The 27,888-nt window shown below is 42.1% G+C and overlaps 2 protein-coding genes and 1 long non-coding RNA gene across 9 annotated transcripts in view; 2 read left to right on the forward strand and 1 right to left on the reverse strand.

Annotated features, from left to right (window-relative positions):
- LOC126927049 (uncharacterized) overlaps positions 1-27,888 on the reverse strand; it is a 97,154-nt gene that overhangs the window by 50,098 nt on the left and 19,168 nt on the right. The gene's annotated exons all lie outside the window — the stretch shown is intronic.
- Positions 1-27,888, forward strand: part of LOC126927035 (G-patch domain and KOW motifs-containing protein-like) — a 93,791-nt gene that overhangs the window by 26,977 nt on the left and 38,926 nt on the right. The window lies entirely within an intron of this gene.
- LOC126927089 (uncharacterized) lies at positions 72-9,623 on the forward strand. Its single transcript, XR_007715144.1, has 3 exons — positions 72-1,359; positions 1,457-2,232; positions 9,092-9,623. It is a non-coding gene; the product is annotated as an uncharacterized LOC126927089 (long non-coding RNA).

The raw sequence follows: 27,888 nt of genomic DNA on the forward strand, positions 1-27,888 counted from the left end.
TCATTGTTATTATTGCCGTGGTATTGGTTGTCTGTATGTGTCGGTTGGCTGGTTACTTGAGTATAGCTTAGACCACCAATGGTGTTGGTGCTGATGGGTTTGGTGTTTGTTGCTTGCTCTGTATTTGGTATTATTTCGGGTTTTGTGCTGTCCTGTTGGGCTTGTGTGTTGGTGATTGTCCTGCTTCGTAGGGGCGGGAACAGTTTGCGTTGTAATTGTTTCCTAGCTTCGCAACCTTTATTACTGGCTGGGTGTTTTCCGTTGCAGTTGTAGCATTTAACCTCCTCTATTTTTTCCGTTGATGGGCAGTGTATCGTAAGATGATTTTTTGCGCATTTAACGCATGCCGGGGTTCTATTGCAATAGTTTTTAGTGTGTCCGTATTGTTGGCACCTTATGCATTGTGGGATTTCTTTTTTATGTCTAGGTGGCTCCACTTTTACTATTGTGTTTAGTAATTTTTCTATATCGTATACTTCTTTGTTGTTGTTTCTAGGTTCTAGTTCAACTAGGAATGGCGGTAATGGTTGTTTGGTATCGTATTTGTTGATGTTATTAATTGTCCTTACCTGGTGTCCGATTTTTGCCAGTTCTTCACTTATTTTTCCGGTATTTGTTTTTCGGTGTAGTCCTCTGATTACTGCTTTGTAGCTTTTGTCAGTTTTGAGTTGGAAAGTGTGATATGCTGCGTTTTTTCCCTTTAGTGATCTTGTAATTTTTCTGAATATTTCTGGGGTGTTGGTTTGCACTTTCACCTGGTCTATTTTTATCTGTTTGATGACATAGTTGTCTTTCCCTGCAGTGTTGTTTAGGAGTTCGATGAGGGGGTCGATTATTTTCGCATCTATGTATATCGGTGGTGGTTTGGGAATGCGGTTTGTCGGACTTTCCGTTGGGTCCGTTGCTGCCTCTTCTGGCAGTGCGCTGAATGGATTATGCAGCTTGATATCTTGTAGCCATTGTTTTTTTTCAAATGTATCAATTTTCCTCGCGCTTGCGAGCGGGGTTACCTTCCGTTTTTTGCTGGAGGTTGCCACCGTCCAGCTTTCTTCCTGGTGTATTGGTATGTTTTGCTCCCCGTCGGATTGTGTTGCTTCCATAATATCGTCTTTTTTCTCTACATATGTAGAGTCTGTAGCTCTATTTATGAAATATGTTTCACCTGAATTAACTATTTTTATTGGTGGAATCTGCATGATTCCACGTTTTGTAGATGGGCGTTTACTTTGTCCCTTTCTCTTCCCTCTTGCCGCACTTTCACTGGAGCACTGTTTCGCACGTCCGTTTAGGTCGCCTGCCCAGGCGGAACTGTGTTATAAAGTAACACTGCTAGCGTGCGGATCTGGACCAGCTCAAATTGTATTCCTGTATTCCACTATCAAGACAAATATATATTTTGTATCTTACACTTTATCCACGCGTTTTTCTCTCTTTATATACTGAATAACCTCAACAGGTTATGGGCCCAGGGCTGTAAAGTGTAAGATAGCAACGCGAAGTGAATAAATTGTCAAAGTATTGTGCTTAGTAAAGTAAGTGATAGTGCTAAAATGGAATCAGCAAGTGCGAAGATCGAGATGTTACGTGGCGAAGAAAACTGGCTCCAGTGGCGTTTTGTCATGCGTACACTTTTGGAGGGAGATGACGACCTGATCAACGTGTGTGAAGGAAATCTGTGTCATCCAGGTAACAGTGCGGAGAAAGAAATCGCCCGTAAAAGATTTTTGAAGGCAGATCGGCTAGCGAGAAAATTAATTGTGACCTCAGTAAGAAGGAAACCGTTGGATCTTCTTTTATGTTGCACAACAGCACATGAAATGTGAAAAAAGTTGAATACAGTATATGACATGAAGTCGGATGAGAATCTAAGTATGGTCCAGAAGCAGTTCTTCAATTTTAAATGGGAAGAATCTGAAAATGTATCTTACAACTTATCAAAGTTGGAATTGATAGCGGCGAAGGTGAAAACTCTTGGGAGTGAAATTGGCGAGAAAATGCTGATAACACGCATTTTATCGGTGTTACCGAACAAATTTGACCATTTTCACAGTGCGTGGGATTCAGTGGAAGAAGAAAAGAAGACCTTAGACAGGCTTAGTACCAGGCTGATGACGGAAGAAATCAGATGGAAGAAAGACGACCAGGAAACATCGGTGGCGCTGGTAACAAAAGATAACAATTATAAAAGGGAACAGCAGAAGCAGTCAAGCAAACGTGAATACGAGAAACAAGGTCCAAGCTGTTTCAACTATGGAAAAGTTGGTCATCCAAGTAAGGATTGCTTTAGATGCTTTACATGCAAAAGGAAAGGCCACACCAGCAAAAATTGCTTCAAAAATAAGAAAGGAAACAACAGCAGAGACAACCAGGAACCCAGAATTGAAAATCGAGATCACAGCGGAATTGGTCTATTAGGAAGCACCTCAACGATACAAGTGGCAAACCATGATGCTTGGATAATCGACTCAGGAGCTGCGAATCACATGACAGGACGACAAGAATGGTTCAGCGTCTTCGAAAAATTCGATAACACGGTAAAGATAGAAATCGGCGATGGTACGTTCATGGATGCGTACGGCAAAGGAAAAATCAAGGTAGAGACTTTTGTGGACGGCAAATGGGTAGCATGTACAATGAACAATGTCTTGTATGTACCAGGTATGAAAAGAAATCTATTTTCCGTTAGATCCGTTGCAAGAAGAGATATAGATTTCTGTATTCTAAGAGAAGGAAAAAACTGCATGTTTTTACAAAATCAGAAAATAATAGCAAGGGGTTCTGTTATTGGAAATTTATATAAGGTCGACATGCGAGTTATCATACCGTCAGTTTGTAATCTTAGCAATAGAGCGGAATCAAACGCGGACACACTGCAGTTATGGCACGAACGGCTATGTCATCAAAACATCAGACACGTTAAGGAATTTTTAAAAAATTCAAATATAAAAGTTGTAGAGGATAGTAACTTTTTCTGTGAAGGTTGCGCGTACGGGAAACACAATAGATCGAGTTTTCACGAGAAAACCAAGCGTGCGACTAAACCTCGCGAAATTATTTATACGGATGTATGTGGACCTATGGAAGTCGAGTCATTAGGCAAGAAATTGTATTTTCTTGCGTTTAAAGATGATTTTTCCAAATTCACAAAGATTTATTTCTTACGACATAAGTCAGAAGTAATCGAAAAGTTGAAAACTTTTTGCATAGAAGTCGAAAATCAATTCAATGATAAGATCAAAGAAATTCATAGTGATGGAGGGAAAAAATTCAAAAATAAAGAGGTTAAAGAATTTTTAAGAAGTCAGGGAATTAAGCATACGATTAACGTCCCATACACTTCTGAACAGAATGGCGTCGCAGAAAGATAAATTAGAACAATAGTAGAAGCAGGACGGTCGATGTTATATTCGAAATCTAATCTACCGCTGTTTTTATGAGCCGAAGCCATGAACACTACAGTGCATGTCATAAATAAGACCGGGCTGACAAGACAAGACAAGAAAACATCATATGAACTGTGGTACGGGAAATCGCCAGATGTAGAAAATTTTAGAGTTTTCGGTACTGCTTTGCACACATACCTGCGGAACACTCCTGCTCGGGCAGCCGAGGAGGACGGACGTGTCTAGACGGTCGTCCTCTCCAGGTATAAGTGAATAGGGAAAAAGTGCTTCAAAGTAATAGTGCTGCAAAGTGATAGTGTTTCAACCGTTCGCGGAAAGAGACGATCGCTAGATAACGCGTCAACGAGAGTCGTAAATTCTCGTTACAATTAAACAATTGACGCCACGAACTGATTGATCCCCTATTTCTATTACGAGAATAGAGGTGGTTAGGTTTGAGTGTATACGAACAACTATACTGGGTTGGTTGATAAAAGTTTAATAAAAATAACGAAACAACAAGTTCAGTCAAAGATCAACAATTATAAACGAAAAAGATAACAGGCAAGGTTTGTTTAGCGGTTTGTTTATAACGAGACCTATCGCACTTCGCAGCTTGAGACAGACATTATGTGTTAGATTCGATTCAATGTGTAACGTTCGACGCGTCACAAGGAACTGATCGACTTTAGATGATTTCTTTGTCTCATCTTTAAGACGACCCCCACTATACTTAGGTCACGCCACCGTTCGCGCCTATGATTACGTATGTCTATTCTTGCGTGGAAAACGTAACGGACAAAATTCGACGTTTCGAGAACTCGCTGCTTGGCGACAGCTATGCGCTCGTCGATACATTGTATATGATCCGGCGGTCAGATAAAACGATCTGACTGCGACATTGTAGGGCCGTGAGCGACGGTTAGAAAATACAGCCTGTGGTAAGCCTCGTGGCGTAACAGATAGTGAGGAGGAAATAAAATAGCAATGCAGATACCAACTATAAACATAGCAACAAAGGGAGAAACATATTATATAAAAAACAAACAAATTAACATGGAGACAGAAGAAACAAAAGAGCAGCGGGGACAGGAAGAGAGCAATTCAGATTATGAAAGATACTATCAGGACGTGTTGAAGTGGTCACCACTTCTAGGAAAACTCCACATCTGGTCTTTTTAACTTTCTCAAGCGCTGAAGCCATCGACAGCACATAGACAAAAGAATAGCAGGAAGGCAGACCATAAACTCTAGACAGGCGACGTTGGCTTCGGGGTTTTCAGTCATAAAGTAACACTGCTAGCGTGCGGATCTGAACCAGCTCAAATTGTATTCCTGTATTTCATCATTAAGTCAAATATATACTTTGTATCTTACACTTTATCCATGCGTTTTTCTCTCTTTATATACCGAATAACCTCAACAGGACGAAAGCTGGAAGCTAGCGAAGGCTAGCAAAAAACGCAAAACAACTCCAGACATAAGTGCCATAGAAAACCCAGCTACAGAAAAGCAGCGATGGCTGCAAGAATTACCATTAAGCAACTCCTTCAGCTCACTAACAGAGGAAACAGGCGCTGACCCCATAAATAAAACCACAATCCAAACAAATCATATTACAAAACCACCACCAATTTTTGTTGAGGCCCAAATAATAGACCCGCACATCGATCTACTAAATAATCTAGACGAGAAAAACAACTACACAATAAAGCAAACAAAACTGGAACAAGTAAAAATTCAAACAAACACCCCAGAAACATTTAGGGAAGTTATAAAAGCATTAAAAGAAAAAAAATGCTATTTACCACACGTATCAGCTAAAAACTGAAAGGAGCTATAAAATTCTCATAAGAGGATTGCATCCTAAAACGAACATATATAAACTAAGCGATGAGTTAGCAAAAATTGGTCATCAAACAAGAACAATAAACAATATAACAAGATTCGACACAAAGCAACCATTACCACTATTCTTAATAGAACTGGAACCCGGAAACAACAACAAGGAAATATATGATATCAAACAAATACTAAACACAATAGTAACAGTGGAACCACCACGACACAAAAAAGATATACCTCAATGCATGCGGTGTCAACAATACGGACACACTAAAAATTATTGCAACAGAAGCCCAGCTTGCGTCAAGTGCGCAAAAAACCACTTAACTATACACTGCCCATCTTCTGGAAAAATAGAAGAAGTTAAATGCTATAACTGTAACGGAAACCACCCAGCCAGCTATAAAGGATGTGAAGTAAGAAAACAATTACAACGTAAACTGTTCCCGCCCCTACGAAGCAGGACAATCACTAACACACAAGCCCAAGAGGACAGCACAAATCCTGAAATAATACCAAATACAGTGCAAGCAACAAACACCAAACCCATCAGCACCAACACCATTGGTGGTCTAAGCTACGCTCAAGTAACCAGCCAATCGATACATACACACAACCAATACCACAGCAATAGTAACAATGACACTGCAGAAATCAAAGAACTGCTCAAACAATCTATAAAGAACACCGAAATGCTAACCAGAATGATAAGCGAGCAAAACGCAGTACTCAGACAGCAAACCCAACAAATCACAGTCATGCTACAACTAATTACAAACGTGCTAAGCAAAAAATAAGAAACGGACACTCTAAAAATAGCAGCCTGGAACTCAAACGGCCTACAACAACGGGTCCTCGAAATTAAAACATTCATATACAGTAACAATATAGACATACTACTTGTCTCAGAAACACAATTCACTACAAAAAGCTACATGAAAATACCATACTACACCATATATGATACCAAACACCCCTCAGGAAAAGCTCACGGAGGGACAGCAGTGACAGTCAGAAACGATATCAAACATTATCTACACAGCCAAGTTAACAAAGAATATTTACAAGCAACCACTGTTACAGTTCAAACTAGCAACAACTACTTCCAGTTGTCAGCAGTATATGTGCCTCCGCGACACAAAATAACATCACAAATGTGGGAAGAATACTTCCAGGACCTAGGGGACAAGTACATCGCAGCGGGAGAATACAACTCAAAGCACACGCTATGGGGGTCAAGAAACATTATACCTCGAGGCACAACACTGGAAAAATACATTAGAAATAATAACCTCAATATATTATCCACAGGAACACCGACACATTGGCCGACTGACCTGAACAAAAAACCAGATCTTCTGGACTTTGCAGTTACAAGGGGACTAAACACAAATAAACTAAAAATAACACCCAACCTCGAGCTCAGCTCCGATCATACACCCATAATGATTGAATACAGAAACAAACCAATACACTATAGCAAACCAGAAACACTATGCAATAAAACCACCAAATGGCAAACTTTCACAGAAATAATAGAAAGCAAAATAAACTGCAACATCCCGTTGAAAACTCCTGAACACATAGAACAGGCAGTGGCAACATTGACAGCAACTGTTCAAGAAGCAGCAAGGACAACCACTACACCCGAATCAACCAGCAGACGAACAATAACAATCCCGCAAGAAATACTCGACAAAATCAAAGAAAAAAGAAAAGCAAAAGCAAAATGGCAAAAATACAGAACTCGAGAAAACAAAGAACACTTAAACAAACTTGCAAAGGAAATAAAAAACAAAATAAAGGAGCACAACGATAACGAATTCGCAAAGTTCATAGGGACACTCTCCACACACGAGAAAACCAACTATTCACTATGGAAAGCCACGAAAAAAATAAGGTAGCAAATAATACCCGTCCCAGCAATCAGAAAAGCAGATAACACATGGGTAAGAAGCAACGAAGAACAAGCTGAAGAATTCTCCAATCACCTCTGCAACACATTCACATCACACATTATCAACAACAGCAACCTCAAAAGTCATACGGAGGAGGATCCACAAACCACTATTACCACAACCGACAAGGAATACACCATACCTGAAACATCAGCACAAGAAATTAGAAACATAATTGTTGGGAATATGATACATTTACACTGTACATGTGAATGTGTGTGTAAGCGTCAGAGGACGTCCGGGTCTTGGTTGAGACAAAAGACAAGAGCCAGTCGTTAGAAGTATCTAGAAGAGTCGGTTGACAACAAGCGTGCGTGCGAGTAGGATTTTGAGGTCGTAAGAGTATAAGATATATGTGTCGGGTTGGCGTTACGATTAGAGTTAGGGTTAAGGGCGTGAAACGAATCCCTATTGACACTAGACGTGATCATTATGCAATAGAGGAGATATTTACCAGTGCAAACATGACCATGATGGAATTGGACAGGTAATCGCGATAATTTGATACTCGAGAGGCTAATGACAATGATCCTAGGCTCAATAACGAATCCACGGTCAACGGGATGACGAACTCTACTCTTCTTTAGCGCCTAAGTTGTACTCAATGTTAATGCATGGGGCAATCACTACGTATCCGAGAGTTACTCGAATCGTCGTCGAGATCGTACCGGAGAGTAACTCTCCGTCTCGATGATGCCGTCGAGGAAAACTATAATGGGTGGGTCTAAGGACATGAGATCCTCGGATTCGTCAAAAAAAGCTTTCGTTCCAAAGGTGAGGGAAATTAGCGCTGTTGCTAATTGGTCGATCTCCATATCGGCGTTTTGAAAGAGATGCTGGCCGCCCTTGAGGGGAGGTTGTTGACGGGGGGCATCGTTCGTGGAAGATAGGTTTCTCCTATCTTCCCGTAGTTGCAACAAAGACTACTTGTCTATGTGAAGGACTTTGCTTGACTAAATCTTAAGATTTATTGCGGGTCCTCACGTTAGCTAAACATATACTGCGGAGGTATGTTGACATCTGGAGATCATCTTACCCGGAGTATAGAATCTGCGTGTGGCGAGCCACGGGACAGAAACCATTGAAATATTTACTGCCGCGTGTCGCTACGACTATTTCTTTTAAGGAGAGGTATAGAATTACTCTGTGCTTTTGTTAGATAAAACGTTCATCCCTTGACCGTGGCTACGTTCGGCGACTGGTTGTCGCCTCGAGCCCAAGCTCACTATCATAAATCTCGAACAATCGGGGTGACATTTGTTTAATCTAAATTACGACATTACGGTTTTCCCGAGAATCCAAGGAGAGGTTCCGGTGTTTTTCCATCTCCGACATATGTATAACAGTTGTGTGCTAAATAAAGGGAATTATTTGTATTTCCGAATCCATTCTATATCTTTTCATGGTAGCAGAGCGTGGTTCATAATTTTGCAAGTTATTTTAGTGCCTGTTTTTCAATATTGCGAGTTAGTTCGAGTGAGTTCTCAGTAAGGAAAGAAACGTTCAAAGGTTACAAAGAGGAAAAATACACTTCGAGCACGTAGGAACGCTTGAGTAAGAGATAAGGAATCATTTAAAATGGAGAGATCGGAAATCATGATACCTATTTTCGATGGTGAGGATTACGGTATGTGGAAGCGAAGAATAACGATGTTTCTCAGATATAAAGAATGCGAGATTGTCACAACTAGGGTGAAGACAGAAACAGACAATGAAGACTGGGACAAAAAGGATTTGAAGGCAATAAATATAATTTATAGTACCGTCACAAATAGACAATTGGAATATATTAGAGAAGAAAAAACGGCGTATGAGATAGTAAAAAAGTTTGATGAAATGTACTCGAAAGAGTCGACGGCACTACAGATCGTATGCAGAAGGAGATTGGAAGAGATAAGACTTGAGAACTACACTGATTCAGCATCGTTTTTTAGCGATTTCGAAAAATTAATAAACGAATTAAAAGGTGCGGGTGCACAAGTGAGTGAGAGAGAAAAACTAAATTACATGCTGAATACGTTACCCGAAGAATACACCTACATAGCGGATATAGTAGATGTATTGAAAGCAGAAAATCAAACGGTAGCGTATGTAAAAAATAAAACTGAAATAGCGGAGAAGAAAAATAAGTCCAATCGAGGAGAAATGCAAACCAACGCCTTTTCTGCAAAAAAGGAAGGATGCTTCAGATGTGGAAGAGTAGGACATTTTGCGAGAGAGTGTCAAAATGGCGTCGAAGCGGGAAACAGTAACAGTTTTTGGCGTGGGTCAACACGTGGTCGCAGCAGAGGAAGAGGAAACAAAGGAAATACGAGCAGGGGACGTGGAAATTTCCATCGTCAATCAACAACCGGCACGAGCGAGCATGGTAACTCAAGATCAGGCACATGGATAGTGTCACGACCGGCATACTTCAAATCCGATGGACCGATGATGGAGATAGAGATGTGGCGGCCTTAGCGACAATGTATATCGCCGAAATGCCTAATGAGTCATCTGTATCCTAACGGTCCTTCCACCGAATGTCCTAGAAGCGTGACATGTCACGTACGCCTACAGGGTAGTGGGGATATTGAGGGATGACAAACAAAGATTCGTAAGATTGTAAGAGTTTCAGTCTTGGAAAGTCACGGCTGGAGCTCAGAACAAAATCGCAGTCAGTGTAAATTCAGAAATAAATTCTCTTGTTTTTTTGTTATCTTAATTTTTTCTTTTCGTTCGAGCCTCCTGCTTTTTTATTTTACGTGACAATAGCAACGGCGCACGCAGCACACAGCGGCGAGGCGAACGAGATAAGTAATAATGAAGTAATGTGGCTATTAGATAGCGGTTGCACAGATCACATAATTAACAACGTAAATTATTTCGATAAATCTATTGACCTTAAAGAACCGGTAAATATATATTTAGGCGATAATAGATCGATAAAGGCAACAAAAGTAGGGAATGTTATAAGTTATTTTGAAGCATTTGGAAAGTAAAATGAAATAAATATGAATAATGTTTTTTACGCGAAAGAAATGTCCGCAAACTTGATTAGTTTAGGCAAATTAACAGATAATAAGAACACGGTTATTTCAAAAGGAAATATTGCAAAAGTAATAAATGAGGACAATAAGCTTACAGCGGTAGCGGTTAAAGAAAAGGGAACATATAGAATGAAAAGTATATTGAAAGGGAAGGAGCACTTAGCAAACAGCGCCGAACGTAGTGGTATGAGTAAAAAGGAAGGATGACATATGATGTTAGGACACGTAAATTTTAAATATTTAAATATTTTGGGTAAAGAGCAGCTAGTTACTGGTATACCGAATGAATTTGAGAAGGAATTTTTGAAATGTAGGGTGTGTATAGAAAGTAAAATGCACAATTTACCATTCAAAAATAATCGAACCAAGGCTAGGGAGATAATGGAAATTATTCATACGGACGTGTGCGGTCCCTTTAAGACTACCGGATTCAATGAAGAGAAATATTTCATCTCATTTATCGATGATTATAGCAAAATAGCTAGAATTTATTGTATAAAATCAAAGGGTGAGGTCTTTGATTGTTTCGTACAGTTTGTAAATGAAGCCGAGAATTTAACGGGCAAGAAGTTAAAAATATTGAGATGTGATAATGGAAAAGAGTATTTGAATAATCGAATTTATAAATTTGCTAGGGATAAAGGTATCAGAATAAATAATTGCCCAACCTACGTACATGAATTAAACGGGACAGCGGAAAGGTATAATAGAACAGTTATGGACATGGCGCGTTGCTTGTTAGCGGAAGCGAAAGTACATAAAAGGTACTGGCCGGAAATAGTTTGTACAGCGGTATACTTGAAAAATCGAATACTGGCAAATACTATAGAGAGGAAGACACCTTCTGAAATATTCTTCGGGAGAAAACCAAGTGTTGAAAATCTACATCTATATGGAAGTAAAGTTTTTGTAAGAAGACCAGAACAAAAAAGAGTTTCTAAATGGGATAAGAAGGCAGATATGGGAATTTTGTTAGGATATAGTGAAGTAGGTTACAGAGTCTTATTAAGTGGGAAAATAACAATAGCGAGACATGTAGAGGTCATAGGAACAAACACAAAATGTATCGGCTTTGTTGAAAATTCATTCGATAAAGATAACGATGACATTGAGGATAATGATTTATTGGTAAACATGAATAAGGAAGAGTTAGAAAGTAGGGAAGATGAAAATGATAACAGTCTTGAAAGCTTAAACATCCCTAGAAGATCTACACGTAATAAGAGAACTCCAGTAAGATATCCAGAAAAAGAAAACATTAGTGAAATCCATGCAAATTATTGTAGAGTAGATATCCCTTGTACATTTGAGGAGGCGATTTGTTGCGAAGATAGTGAAGATTGGAAACAAGCTATGGATAAGGAAATAGAATGTCTTTGTAAGAATAAAACTTGGAAATTGGTAGAAAGGGTAAAAGGCAAAGACGTATTAGATGTAAAATGGGTTTACACGAGAAAATCAGATGACAGGTATAAGGCTAGATTAGTGGTAAGAGGATTCCAACAAAGAAACGTAGCTGATGACATATACTCCCCAGTAGCGAGTAATCAGACCTTTAAGATATTGCTATCATATTGTTGTCAAAATGGATTAATTATTGAGCAAATGGATGTAGAAACTGCCTTTTTAAATGGTGAAGTAACCTCGGAGGTATATGTAAATCAACCAAAGGGATATGCGGACGGAACGAATAGAGTTTGTAAACTATCGAAAGCGCTGTATGGGTTAAAAGAAAGTCCAAGGGACTGGTATGAGTGTTTTGATAAGTATGTGACGAGATTAGGTTTTAAAAAGAATAACATAGAGTTGTGCCTATATACACATGGAGAGGGAGAAAATGTTGCTTATTTGTTAATATATGTAGACGATTTGCTAATTTGTAGTAAAAACAAAAGGAAGATACAAAATGTAAAGAAGCTATTAACTAATAGATTTGAAATGAAAGATTTAGGTGAAGTCAAAGAATATCTTGGAATAAATATAGAGTATGATTATTTCAAAAATGAAATGAGATTAAGCCAAAAGAAATACATTGAATCATTAGCAAACAAATATAAGTTACAAAATAGCAAATTGTACTGGACACCTATGGAGACCAACTTAAAAATTGAAAAAGCTGAGATAAATAGAGAGGATATTGGATACAAAAATTTAATTGGCGCATTGTTGTATATTAGTGTAAATACCAGACCCGATATAAGTTATAGTGTGAATTATTTGAGTAGATTTCAAGATTGTTGTAATGAGACACATTTTAAATATGCTTTGCGAATATTGAAATATCTGTACCGGACTAGAGATTTAAGATTAGATTGTAAAAGGAATGAAAAATGTGAAACGATAGATTGTTATGTGGACGCTGATTGGGCAGGAGATCATTTAGATAGGAAATCGATTTCTGGATATGTAATTAGATTGTATGGAAATGTAATTGGTTGGAAGTCTAAAAAACAAAGGTGTGTGACAAAAGCCTCGACGTATGCAGAGTATGTAGCTTTATCGGAAGCCGTGAGTGAATTAATGTCTATTAGGGAAATTATGAAAATCTTCAATGTAGATCTAGATGATAACCCTGTAAAAATTTATGAGGATAACTCTGGAGTGATAAGTATAGCAAAGCACGGAAATTTTACAAAAAATTCTAAACACATTGAAGTTCATTACCACTACGTTCACGAGTGCTTAAAGGAGAACAAGATAAACATACTTAAAGTAAGTACAGACGAAAATACTGCGGATATTTTTACGAAGGCACTGTGTAGAGAGAAATTCGAAAGGTTTAGGTCATGGATGAATGTAAACTAAGAGAAATGTAAATAAATAAGTGTTAAAGTTTCTGTTACGTAATTCGTCAAAGCATGTAAATACGATTAAGTGTACAGTATAAATGTAAGGAGGCGTGTTGGGAATATGATACATTTACACTGTACATGTGAATGTGTGTGTAAGCGTCAGAGGACGTCCGGGTCTTGGTTGAGACAAAAGACAAGAGCCAGTCGTTAGAAGTATCTGGAAGAGTCGGTTGACAACAAGCGTGCGTGCGAGTAGGATTTTGAGGTCTTAAGAGTATAAGATATATGTATAACAGTTGTGTGCTAAATAAAGGGAATTATTTGTATTTCCGCATCCATTCTATATATTTTCAATAATTCATAAAACAAAAAACAACAAAGCACCAGGAATCGACCTGATCAATGGTAAAATCTTGAAAAACCTTCCGCCAAAAGCAATAAGACTAATGACAATAATATTCAATGCAATTCTAAGAATTCAATACTTCCCCAAACCATGGAAATTAGCACAGATCAAAATGTTACATAAACCAGGCAAAGACCCACACCAAACTGCATCTTACAGACCAATATCACTGCTTCCAGTATTTTCCAAAATACTGGAAGAAATAATATATGGCCGGATAAAAACAATAATAGAGACAAAAAATCTAATACCGGATCACCAATTTGGTTACAGAAACAAACACTCCACGATAGAGCAAATGCACAGGCTTATAAACGAAATAATAGTTTTTTTTTTATTTTTTTATTTATTTATTGAAATTCACAATTTGTCCAATTTTGACATTTGGTGGAAATTTTTAACAGTTAAATTAGCATGTTGGTGGATATGACAATGACATGGATTATAATAGTTTTTTATTGTTGGTTCTAGTAGAAACTAAGGATTTAATCTAGAGGGTATTTTCTTTTTAGTCTGCGGATCTGGTCCGTCGTGTCCAGTAGTTGGATGACTAGTGGGTGGTGGTGGTTGTTGACTCTTGCGTTATATCTGCTTCTGGACTTGTGTATTTCATCTTTGACTGTAGGTATCTTGAGATCACGGTGGATTGTTTCGTTGGTAACATACCAGGGTGCATTTAATAGGGATCTTAGCGTTTTCGATTGGAAGCGTTGGAGTATTTCAATGTTGGAATTACTTGCTGTTCCCCATAGTTGGATTCCGTAGGTCCAGACAGGTTTTATTACGGCCTTGTAGAGGGTTATTTTGTTCTGTATGTTTAGCTTGGAGCGTCGGCCCGTGAGCCAATAGAATTTTCTTAGTTTTTCCTTTAGTTGCTTTGTTTTTTCTGAGATATGTTTTTTCCAAGCTAGCCTCCTGTCCAGGGTCATGGCCAGGTATCTTACGGAGTCCTTGCTTGGGATTATTGTGTTGTTAATGGTGACCTGGGGGCAGGTTTGTTCTCGGAGCGTGAAGGTTACATGACAGGATTTTTTTCGTTTATTTTGAAGCCTCATTTTTGGAACCACTTTTCCATGGAGTCGAGACTTCGCCGGAGAGTGGATGAGGCAATTGCCGGGTCTGCGTGGGTAGCTAATAGTGCTGTGTCGTCGGCAAATGTTGCTATTGTTACCTCGTTTGATATAGGTAAGTCGGCAATGTAGATGGAGAACAGTAGGGGTCCGAGGATACTACCTTGGGGTATGCCCGATTCTATTGGGAATGTTGCGGAAGAGGCGCCTGGGCATTTAACTATGAATTGTCTGTTGGTTAGGTAGGATTTTAAGATGGAGTAGTATGGATGGGGTAGGATCTTCCTGAGCTTGTAGAGTAGCCCTTCGTGCCATACTTTGTCGAATGCCTGTTGGATGTCTAGGAATACCGCTGAGCAGTATTTTTTCTTTTCAAGGGTTTGGCTGATCATGTGGGTTATGCGGTGGATTTGCTCTACTGTTGAGTGTTGTTTTCGGAAGCCGAATTGGTGGTCTGGGAGCGTTTTCAATTCTTCTAGGAGTGGAAGGAGACGATTCGTGAGCATCCTCTCGAATAGTTTAGACAGGGTAGGTAAAAGACTGATTGGGCGATAGGAGCTGGTTTCATATATTGGTTTACCGGGTTTAGGGATGAGGGTGATCAGTGAGATTTTCCAAGCCTTGGGAAAGTGTTGAAGGCGGAGGATAGCGTTAAAGATTGATGCGATGAGTGCAATCCCTTTTATCGGAAGTTCCTTGATTGCTTTATTTCCTATTAGGTCGTGACCTGCTGCTTTCTTGGGGTTTAGGCGACTGATTGCTTCTATGATCTCTAAAGAAGTGAAGGGTTCAATAGGAGGGGACATTTGGAAGGGAGTGTGCAGATATTCGGTAACGTCCGCTGCAGCTATGGAGGAATGGAGTTGGAATACTTCAGTCAAGTGTTTGGCAAATAGGTTGGCTTTTTCTATAGGGCTACGCGCCCATCCACCCTGCGGACGGCGGATTGGAGGTATTATTTGTGGGAGGCGCGTGAGTTTCCTGGAGGCCTTCCATAGTGAGTAGTTGGAGTCGGCTGTAGGGGACAAGCTGGCGAGATATTTGTGAAAACGGTCATTATTGTAGTTTTTTATAGTTTAGGATAGTTTTCTAGTTGCGTTGTTTAGTTTGCGTTTGTCCTCCGGTGTTCTATGGGTCTGCCATATGCTTCTTAGTCTACGTTTTTCTGCTATTTTTTTTAATATGTACTGGGGGTATTCGTGATTGCTGATGGACGTTTTTGCCGGTGTGGAGAAGCGGATAGCGTTTATTATGCTCGTGTTTTGGTATTTCGTGGCTGCTTCGATTTCTTCATTGGTTTTTAGTGAAGTTGAGGCTGAAGTTGTGTGTGTAAAGACTTCTCTAAAGAGCTGCCAGTTGGTGTGTTGGTTATGTATGGAGCCATTACGTGTATTCTCGATGATAGTTGAACTGACTGTTACTATCACGGGGGAATGATCAGAGGAGAGATCAGCCGAGGAATTGATTTGGACGTGTCTTGACGAGATATTTTTAGTTATGAGGAAATCAAGGAGATCGGGTATTTTGTTTGTGTCGGTGGGCCAGTGTGTGGGTTCGTATGTGGTAAGGTAGTTGAGCTTGTTGGTTATTATGCTGTTGAGGAGGTTTTTGCCTCTTACTGTAACCAGTCTGCTGCCCCATTGGGTGTGTTTGGCGTTGTAGTCTCCTCCAGCTATGAATCTATTGCCCAGGCTGTCCAGGAAGTCGTCAAAGTCTTCTTTGGCGATGGAGTGTCTGGGAGGCCAGTATATAGCTGAAGTGGTGATTGTACCATGACAGTCTTCTATTGCTACGTTTGTTGCTTGGTGGTAGTCTTTCTGGAATGGTGAAAGTTCGTAGTGCTTAATGTTTGATTTGACTATGATTCCGGTGACCCCGGGTGCCTTTCCGCTGGGGTGTTGTGTGTGGTAGAAGTTGTAGCCGTGTATTTTGAGGTAGTTTTTGTCGGTGAAGTGGGTTTCGGATATGTGCATCACATCGATTTGCTGTTGTTTTAAGAATAGTTCTAGTTCAAATTTGTGCTGAGCTAGACCGTTGGCGTTCCACAGAGCTATTCGCATTGGTTTTATTTTGCTTCTGTGCGTATTAATTTGTCCATGAAGAGTGTGAGTAGTGACAGCAAGTTGTTAATTTGCTTTGTTTGCTTCTCGATAAGTTTTTCGAGTCTGGCGAAGTTGTCTGTGTTTTGTGGAGTGGGAATTCTATTTTCTGTGTGTACACTGTGTGTTTTCGAGTTGTTTACGTTTCCTTGCGTTGCCTGCGCACAGGATACTGTTGGTGAGGTGAGTTTTTGGGGTTTAGGTTCTTGTATGGTTATGTCCTTGGGTCTCAGTTTTGGATACTTTATATTATGTAGTGTTTTGTAGGCTGAGCATCCTTTGTAGTTCGCAGAATGCTCTCCTTGACAATGGATACACTTGGCGGGGGTTTCCGGGGATTTAGTGCATTGGTCAGTGGGATGATTACCTGCACATTTTACGCATCGGAAGTTATGATTGCAGTATTTCTGCGTGTGGCCGTACCTTTGGCACCTTTTGCATTGTATTATTTTTTTCTTTACAAGAGGTGGCTCGAACTTAACTATGGAGTTCATCAGCCGATTGATGTTGTAGATTTCTTTATTGTTTGTTTTTTGTTTTAAGTCTATGAAAAATAAGGATAGTGGGTTTTTTGTGATTCTATGCCTAATGTTGCTGATGTTAGTTACTTCGTGGCCGTGATTTAACAGTACGCACTTTAGTTCGTCTAGATCGACTGAGTGGTGGATGTTGCGTAGCACCACTCGAAATGGTCTTTCTTGTTTGAGCTGATATGTGTGGAATTTAGCGTTTAACGTTTTTAATAGCTTGGTTAACTTTCTATAGGCATCTGGGTGGGTCGGCAGAATTTTCACGTGGTTGTTGTTAATCTTTAACTTGTAGTCCTCTTTGCTGATGTCTTTTTCGATAGTCCTTATCATTGACTGTATGTCGATTACGTCGTCAATGAATATTGGTGGGGGAGGGGGAATTCTTTGAGTATGGAGATTATTTACCTTTTCGGTTGTAATCATGGAGTCTTCCGTGGACTCCAGTATTGAGAATCTATTGAAGGTGGTCACCTGGCTGGCTGGTGGTTTAGTTTGACTCTTGTTCACATTTGTCTTGGTTGGTTCGAGCTTTCGTTTTTTCGTGTGATGGTCGTTTACCAGGATAGATGTGTTGCCCCCTTGCCACGGGGGAGGCAAAATGGCGGTGTTATAATTTAGCTCCGGAGAGCCTGTTGGGAATGATAGAGCCATCATCGAGCTAGTTAATTCAGTGTGAAAGAACTAGTCGAGAGGCTGTTAACCCCTGGCTAGGTTAGTTGGATTCGCTTTCGACAGATGGGCGTCACGTGGAGTTTTGTGAACTTCACAGGGCACTGGACACACGTTTGCACGTCTGGGCACTCAGCAGCAACTGGATGGTCACGTGCTGTTTTGTGGACTTTGCAGGGCACTGGACACACGTCTGCACGCCTCGACACTCACCAGCGAACTGTGTTGCTATAAATGAAACTTAATAGTTGTTGAAACCGCTCGAAAGTCGTGTTCCTAAATCATTCCCTCGTCTCGTATCGTGTTCATCAAATGGAAAAGGAGATTGTGTTTTAATGAAATCGCTTGTTACTATCAATCTTGCTGTGTCACTCGCATAGGAGAAGAAAGTGAGGAAGGAGAAAAAAATTAAGGTAAGGTCATCAATGAGCAAAATGTTTAATGTAATTAAAATTGTAATTAAAATTGAGTCCGCTGCAACCCTCATGACATTTAAAATTCCATACGTATATTGTTATACGTAACATTGCGATATTAAATATATTCGATCAAATAGGTTATGTTCAATCAACATTCAATCTCGTTCCCTGAAAGCTGTTCCTGGATATCTGGTTGGATACTTTACGCACGGAAATAGAGAGTGTTAACAGTAACAAACCCTCTATGTAGTGTTTTTGCTTTGCTCTTTTGAACAGGTAGATGACATTTTGCTTCGAAAAACGGATATATATACCACGGATATGCACATACAGAGTATGTGTATCGATATACACATTGATATACACCTTTGTACAAAGTGTCAAAAAAGTATTTATCGCGGTATTTTTTTCAAGCCATTCTACACCTTCGATTTGATGAAAATTGGTTAAATAAGTGTAGCGCAAAATTGATCTTGACCACAATTTTCAGTGTCAAATTGTTTTTCTATTGCATCATATAGTGCTCATTAGAAAGGAAAGTTCCGTTGTTTTAGAAAAAATGTTTGAAATTTCATTAATACTTAGACTGATTTTATTCATATTTTAAGGTCAAATATGGAATACAATAACATCAATACTAATATCTACTTTTTTGTGCGAATTACTTTATATTTCAATCTTCCTTGATACGCCGTGACAAGCAAAAGTGTAAACACAGCCCGTTGATTTTATGTAGAAAGCGAATGTCGAAGGTATAATGAGAAAAGAGCATTATTTGACCATACCACAAAATAATTTACCTAAATAGTAGTTAATTCTATTGGATGTAATAAACGTGAAGTAGTACTAGTGGACGAAATATCTATGTTGAAACCTTGATTCGACGAGTATAATTAATGTGCAAAACTGTAAACATGGTTTGAGATGTCCATTTTTGTAAAATGTTTTGTACATTATTAATGTTAATGAAAATTAACTATTACATTTCGTTAATAATAACTTGTAGTTACTGTTACCTAATCTTTACCGATCACTTGAGAAATTAGTCTTTTACATTTATGTGTTTACTTTTTTCGCTCGTCACTGTACATGTTTAAGTCAGATATGAAATATCTGGCGTATTCCAGCGGCTTTGATTAAATCTAAGATGTTGATATCCTTAATATGGAGAATGTTGTTAGTAAAGTAACTATTTCTATCCAAAAACAAGATATCTTTGAGACAACGTGAATTTTCGTTCCAATTTTCTTAACTTACAAGTATAACATTTTCATCGCATGATACAATCTATCCTACAAAGTTCTTGCACACGACGAAGCTGAGAACATAGATCTTCTTCAAATATTATTTTTCTGACTGCTTCGTGTGGAATTTTTACTCGACGAGATGTTATTAAACGCTTAAAAGCTTATTATTAAACGATAACATACTTTTTCCTACATGGATGAACATGAAAGACGTCGAGTGAGGAATTAGAACAATTGTGGATGGTTGGAAACTATTATGCTGCGGTCTACCATTCGTTTGTGCCTATATATACCACGGAACAAAGGATAATTTTCACCGAATTCATGCAGAGCACATTTTCTAAGTTTTACTGTATATGATTACACCCATTATATTATATTTTTTTTTTTTGCGTGGGGAGGGGAAAATGCTATTACGCATGCCCAGTGACCCGCATCACTGGGTTATGTGGGAGTCGGTCGGATGTCGTTGCCATACCCACTAAAAACCCCTCCTTCTTCTTCCTCCGCTTGGGGGGCAGACAACCCCGGTAAAAGCTGTCGGCAGTCATCAGGGTTGTCCTTTCGTGTCCCGTAGTATCTACTTCTTCGGGCAGTTACTGCTCATGTCGTCCTCTCAGCCAGTTCAGAATACTGGGCTGGTCTCCTTCTGCGGTTTTTCGTTGTTTCATGTTCTTGCCCTCATTGCTCCGCGTAGTTGTTGTTTCGCTCGTTCTCCTCCTTGCCTCTTCCCGGGCCCTCGCTGTCACCCTCCTGTGAAACATGACGGTCTTGCAGAATTGCCTGAATTTATTCCAGCTCTCGTCCTTGGCGGTCACCGTGGCCATCAGATTGCCCACGTCTATCTTCCCGCCCAGAGCGTTCTCCAGCTCGATCCTTCTGTCCGTCCACTTCGGGCACGCGAAGAGGGCGTGCTCTGCATCGTCGTTCGGGTCTCCACAGTCGAGACAGTTGCTGTCGCTGTCCCTGCCAATCCTTTTCCTATAGACACCGAAGCTCCCATGCCCGGTTAGCAGCTGCATGGTGTGGTGATCGATGTCCATCTTCTTTTTGGTAAACAGCAGCGCACTCGGTATTACCTTCTTTGTGATATTTTCTTTTTTGTAGTTGTGCCACTCCTTCTGCCAGGCCTCTTGGGCCTTCTTGCGAATCGCCTCCAGTTCCTCCTTCAGCTTGCACCCGTCATCCGTGCCAATCCTGGACCCATGGATCTTGTTCCTCTCGTAGGTCTCTCCGAGCATCTTTATCTTTATGTAAATCGGGAGATTCCAGGTCAACACGCAAAGTGCCGCGTGGGAGACGGTACGGTATGCCGTCGTTGTTATGCACAGGGTCGTTCGTTGTGCTCGTTTCAGCTTTTTCCTGTTCTTATCGGTATTCGCTGCTCTAGCCCACACCGGTGCTCCGTAAGTTACGATGGACTCCCACACATTGTAGTAGAGCCTACGATCCAAGCTGGGCGGCCCGTTGATGTTGGGTAGAATTCCCCTAAGGGCTCCTATTAACTTGTCGGCTCTGTTACACACCATCTCGATATGCGCACCGAACATCCGACTGGAGTCAATGACGACTCCGAGATACCTGATGCGATCGACCGTTTCGATGTCCGAGGAGCCCAACCTGAGTTTCACCACTCTCGGCACTCGCAAGCTTGTGATGAACATGACCTCCGTCTTTTCTCTCGCCAGGGTGAGCCCGATACTCGTGCACCAATCGTTGGCGATCCTTAGCATCGTGTTGACCTTGGCGGAGGCCTCTTCGTTCCTCCCGACGGAGCATGTGATGGCCAGATCATCCGCGAAGGCGGTTGCTCTGACCATTGGCATGTTGTCGAGTCTCTCGAGCAACCGGTCGTATACCAAGTTCCACAGGAATGGTCCGAGGATGGATCCCTGCGGGACTCCCGCCGCCACTTCGTGCTCCACCGTGCCGTGCTGGTTGCTCACGATGATCCTCCTTCCGGATAGGTAACTGCCGATTAGCCTTTTGACCTTCCATGGCAGCTTCCTCTTGTCAAATTCCTCGTATATGCTCTTCCAGCTGAGCGAATTGAAGGCATTGCTAATATCTAGGGTGATCATCACGCATACTATCTTCTTCTGTTTGCAGATGTTGGCAAACTTCATCACCTGCGTGATGGCGTCTACCGTACTCCTCTTCTTTCTGAAGCCATATTGCCTCCGATGGAACGGGTCCATTCCAATGCATTTCTCGATGACCTTCTTAAAGCATTTTTCCCAGATCTTGCTCATGGTTGGGAGTATGCTTATCGGCCGGTACGCGTTAGGGAGACTGGGATCCTTACCCGGTTTCCTTAGCAGTATTACTCTGGCCGTCTTCCAGCAGACTGGGATCCTTCCTGATTCAGTGATGCCGTTGAACGCCCTTGTCACGAGCTCGCTCCTGCGACTCGCTACCAGCTTCGCGATCTCGCCCGGCACGCCATCGACTCCTGCAGCCTTCTTGGTGTTCATTCTTCCGGCGGCATCGACGACATCGCCTTCGTCGATGGCGACGCTGAGGCTAATATCTCCTTCTTCTTCGGTCTCTGCCTCTTCGCGGCCCTCATAATGGGGGGGTCCGTGTCCCAAGGTGAATAGCCTCTGTAGGACTGCCTTCACCATGTCGATCGGCATGTCGTTGGTTGGTCCCTTGCTTTTACATTTCTTCATGACCGTGCGATAGGGTTTGCCCCAAGGGTCGCTCTCCAGTATCTTGCAGTATTCTGCCCAGGCTGTTTTTTTGCTGCGGGCGATCTCCTTTTTTAATTGCCTTCGGATCTCCTTGTAGGCGTTGACGAGGGGCTCGGTGTTGCCGGCATTCTTCTTCCTTTCTCTCGTCACCTTCCTGAGCGCTTTGTGCGCCTGCGCTCTCAGTTCCGCGATCATCGGGTTCCACCAGTAGTTCGCGTACTTGCGGCTCGCCGCACAGTTCGACTTCCTTAGCATCCCTTCGCACGTACCTTCGATGCTCTTTTGCAAGGGCTCGTCCCCATCCTCTCCGATAGCCGCGTTGAGGTCCTCCTTCTTCAGTGTGTCGTCGAATCTGCTCAGGAACTCCTCCGGCGACATGTCCTTGGTCACGTACCTGTAGAACTTCGATACGGTTCGGGTCTTCCTCGCCTTAAACCTGTGGAGCACGTACAGATGGTCCGAGGCCGAGTATTTGTCCAAGACCGCGCTTCCGCCGTGTATCTCGCTGACCTTATTGGATACGCTTATTATGTCGGGGAAGCTCGTCTTCCCGTTCATGAAGAAGATGTACTTTTCCATGAGCCTCAATGGAAACACCCGGTGGCCGCTTAGTGCCTCCATTAAGACTCTCCCTCTCTTGTCTGTGGTCGATCCTCCCCAACAGGTTGACTTTGCGTTGAAGTCTCCGGCCACGACGACCTTGTCGTGTCCTCTAGCAGCGCTCTTCGTCATAGTCGACAGCGTGTCTATGTATTCGGAATATGCTAGCTTATTTATGTTGGGCGAACAGTATCCGCTGTAGCAGAAGACGTCGCCGACGCGAACGCCCACTATCCCGTCGCTCTTGACCTCTGTTGTTTCATCAGGCAGTTTGCCATTGAGGAGTGTGACCCATATCGAGGCGTCTCCTTTGGTGTCATTAAACCAGTGCGGTAGCTGCCTGTTCGGCTCGGAAATTATTATTATATCCGGCCTAAGTTCGATCGCGCATTGGTGCATCATGTCCTGTGCCAGCTTGCATCCGTTGAGGTTTATCTGCAGTATCCTCATTTATTCGCTTTCAAGCGGCTTCTATATTCTGGACAAGCCAGGGATCCGGTTACGTGGTCAAATTTCACTCCTTTCTCCTTGCTGCAGATGGAGCAGCAGGGTGCGTTGGCGCAGGCAGCTATCGTGTGGTCTTTGGCTCCGCACTTCCTGCAAATCTCCTTTCCAGGGCTTATCGCCGTGCATTTGTTCGCGATATGACCGAACATGTGACATCTGTAGCACTTTACCACATTGGGTAGTGCCTTTATCGAAGCTATCGTCAAGCTGGTTCTGATCTTCCGGCTTGCCCCCTCTTTGGCCAGATAGGCTTTCGGCATCGTCACTATTGCCGATTGGGTGCCCCACGGCGCCATTTTTAGGGTCTTTACTTCGACCTCAGTGATGTCGCTTATGCCCAGTTGCATTCCTATCTCCCTGGCTAGTTCTTCCTTGCCTACGAGCGGGTCTATATCCCTGATCTCTACGGAGGTCTTGTCGCGCATTGGTAGCGCTCTCACCTTGCCTCTTAGCGCCGTGTTCATATCCGCCGCGGTCTTTTTGGCGTTGCTACCTGCTTTCAGCTCGATCAGAATGTCACCTGTTCTGGTCCTCCTAATTCCACAGCTCTCTTTTAGGGTCTCCCTTGCCCCCGTCAAGTCTTTGTAGACATGGATCCACTCCTTGTCTTGCCCTACTTTGACGAGGATGGCTTCGGGTCTGTTACGTATCCTCTTCGGTCCCTCCGGCCTCTTTGGCTTGTCCAATGCCGCCCTTCCTGCGTTCGCCTTACTGACCACCGTCGGGGTGTCCGTTCTTTTTCCTTTCCTTCCGCGGACAGGGATCCAGTCATCCTTTACATCGCTGTTCGTGCAGTCCGTAGTCGCTTTTGCCGAGCTGTTGCCGGTACAGGCTCCTGCGTAGGAGGCCTCCACGGTCGTTGGTCTCTTTCTCTTGGTGTCGCCCTTCCCCTCGACGGGCGATCACTCCTTCCTTTTTCCTTCCTTCTCCTCACTCCTCCCCGGAGGGGTGGTCATCCTGGTGGCCGTGACTGTCCTAGCGTTCCTCTTGAGCCACATCTCGTCCAACATCGAGTGGAGCTTGATCGCTTTTTTACTGATAGCGTCCTTCCTTTTCTTGATGTCGGTATCCTTTTTGCTCATGAGGTAGAGTCTGCTACCTATGCATTGGATTTCGCGGAAGACTTCTGTGATGATTTCCGTCATCGCCTTCCATTCGCTCATTTTGATGACGATACTGTCCTCGTCATTGCTTTTGGTCTCGGCCGTTGCTCTGTTCGCCATGGCCTTCCTCCTGAGACATTGCCTTGGTGCCGCCGCTTCGCTGCCGCTGTCCGACATTTCCGCCGGTGTGTCTAGCTCCGAGGTGCTGGCCGCTTCGTCCCTCGTTGCCATCGGCTGGCTCCTGGCCAGGCTTCTCGTTGTCTTGCACGCGCTCCCATCCACTGGGGACTTTCTCATATATCTGGTGATCTTGTCACCTTTCGGGATTTTTTCCTTGGCGAATCGGGTCGCCTTTTCGGTGGGTGGTGTCTTATCCTTGAGTGCCTGCATTGGCATCTCGACATCCTCGATGATTCCCGCGATGTCTTCATCAAATTCGAGGTATCTTCTTGTGCTTCTCTTGCACATCTTTTCCTCTGTGACAACTGCGGGTGTTTCTTGGTCCCCGGTCGTGTTTACCGAACGAGGGGAGGCCCTGGGATCGACCTTCCCCTCGCCGTTCGTCCAGTCGTTGGGTGACCGTCGGGTCGAGCCTGGGACGCTACTCGAATCCCCGACGGGGCCTGGAAGCTCCGAAACCCCCTGAGCCGTAAGTTTACTTACCTTATAGTACTTGTCCATATTGTATTTGTATCTTTAATATACATATATATATATATATGTATGTTTGAAATGGATGTCCTTCGACGTAACGGGTCGTCGTATGCTCCCACTGTATCCTTCCGCGTGTATGCGATTCGTGTCCTAAATAACTTGCCGATGTCGTCGTAAAGTCGCCTGTCGTATGACTGATGACCGGATACTAAAACTCGCAGTGTCACTATCACTGTTCGACGCGGGGAGTTTAGACTGGCCCTCCACGGGGGCGCTCTCCACCACTCCTTGGTTACCCAGGTAGCCCGCACGGTGGCGCTTCGATCTCGCGACCCAAGATGGCCTCCGCTCTGCCCCTAACCTCACTTTTCACACACAGCACTTTCAATCGTTTCTCTCGCTTTTATACCAGCGAGCTCCCCTATTTCTTGTATTCCCACTCATTCCGGAGCACTAGAAACTTCACTTTCGTGCACTTTTCCGCCCGAGTTCTTTAATTTACCCAGATATTTCGGTTATGCCTACGGAGCGACGTGCACGTGTCCGTTCTGCTTGCCGCCATCATGATGATCCCCATTATATTATATTATGTTATTACGATGTTTTTTTTATTTATTTATTGAAATTCACAATTTGTCCAATTTGCACATTTGGTGGAATTTTTTAACAGTTAAATTAGCATGTTGGTGGCTACCCCCAGCGTGGTACCATCCTCGTGTTTGTTAGGTTATGTCCTTTATAAGGTCTGCTGGGTGCTTCGTTTTTAGTCTTCTGTCCATGTTTATGGTTTTGTATGTTTCCGCAGCTAACCGGTTTGGGTGTGTTGCTATTCTTGATTTGTATTTCTCGGAGTATCTGCTAATTTCTTCCTTGACCGTTGGGATTCCCAGGTCCCTCCGTATATCTTCGTTTCTGACGTACCAAGGTCCGTTTACTATTGTTCTGAGGATTTTAGCCTGTATTACCTCTATTTTGTTTATATGGCTCATTGCTGCCGTCCCCCATAATGGTATTCCGTACGTCCAGATTGGTTTTATGATCGTTTTATATATTTTTAATTTATTTTCTATGCTTAATTTGGATTTTCGGCTTGTTAGCCAATGCATTTATCTCCTTGTTTTCTGTATTTTTTCTACTATTGATTTGATGTGTAGTTTCCATGTGGGTTGTGTATCTAAGTGGAGTCCTAGGTATTTGACATGCTTTGTTTGCGTTATATGCGTGCCGTTCAATAAAATGTTTGGTGGTATCTTTTTTCGTAGTGTGAATGTAATATGGTTGCATTTATTGGGGTTTGCTTTTATTTGTTTTTCTTGTAGCCAATTTTCTATTTTTATGACATGTTCTTGTAGTATTTTGACTGCCGTTTCTGGGTTAGTATGCCTGACTAGTATAGCTGTGTCGTCCGCGAATGTCAATACTGTGCTGTTGGTAGTTGTTGGTATGTTCGCCGTGTATAATGTGTATAGTATTGGGCCTAGGACGCTTCTTTGTGGTACCCCGGCCTTGATGTCTTTAACTTGAGAATGTGTGTCCTTGATTTTTATTACGAAGGTTCTGCTGCTTAGGTAAGATTTTATTAATTGGTGTATTTGCTCCGGGAATTGTTTCCTAATTGTTTGTAGTAGACTTTCATGGTTAATTTTATCGAATGCTTTCTCTACGTCTATAAAGAGGGCTGTGCAGTATTCCTTGTTTTCTAGTGCTACTATTATTTCGTTTATAAGCCTGTGCATTTGCTCTATCGTGGAGTGTTTGTTTCTGAAACCAAATTGGTGATCCGGTATTAGTTTTTTTGTCTCTATTATTGTTTTTATCCGGCAATATATTATTTTTACCAGTATTTCGGAAAATACTGGAAGCAGTGATATTGGTCTGTAAGATGCAGTTTGGTGCGGGTCTTTGCCTCATTTATGTAACATTTTGATCTGTGCTAATTTCCATGGTTTGGGGAAGCATTGAATTCTTAGAATTGCATTGAATATTATTGTCATTAGTCTTATTGCTTTTGGCGGAAGGTTTTTCAAGATTTTACCATTGATTAGTGTATTTTCGAGCTATCGCGGGGAGACGCGATCGTTAGAATACGCGTCAACGGGAGTCGTAAATTCCCGTTACGATTAGAATAATCGACACCACGAATAGTTCGATCCTCGTATTTCGGTTAGGATAATCGGGGTGGTTGATGCGGTATAACATTGGTAGTCACTGAGTTATAATAATGTATATTTCCAACACTTTATACAATCACACAAAGTAGTAACGCCGTTGATTAAGATACAGATAACGAGAGAAGGGTTAGTCTTGGATGAGAAAAGGAGAGCTTTAGGCGCTCTAAGCCCTTGAGAGTTATAGGAACTGTCGGAGTTCTGGATAATGTGAGAGCCTTAGGAGACTCTAGGCCGTGTAGGCACCTTGAGAGTTGTAGGAAACTCTGAGAGATATAGGAACGGTGAGAGTTATAGGGAATGCAGGAACTCTCGGCACCGTGAGAAATGATGAAGGAACTCTGAGAGATGCAGGAACGGTGAGAGCTATACGGATTATAGGAACTCTAAGCACCGTGAGAGACGATCAAACTCAGGAGAGATAGGAACGGTGAGAGTTATAGGAAATGCAGGAACTCTAGGCACTGTGAGAGACGATCAAACTCTGAAGTTTTATTCTAATGTGAATGCGGAGGAAAGCTCGGTATGGGTGTGCCCTTTGAACGAAGAACGCGGATTCGTTGCTTACATTTTCAGTTAGGAAAGTGAGGGCAATGATCCGCGATGCTGATTGGTTATGAGCAATGTTGGGAAGGAAGATAGGAGGAAGAAGCCTCCTACTAACTTGGGTCCTAGGCGACATCATTTATGGGGAGACTCGGATTTTCCGTTAGGGA

Source organism: Bombus affinis, unplaced genomic scaffold, assembly GCF_024516045.1.
Source record: "Bombus affinis isolate iyBomAffi1 unplaced genomic scaffold, iyBomAffi1.2 ctg00000070.1, whole genome shotgun sequence".
Taxonomy (NCBI): Eukaryota; Metazoa; Arthropoda; class Insecta; order Hymenoptera; family Apidae; genus Bombus; species Bombus affinis.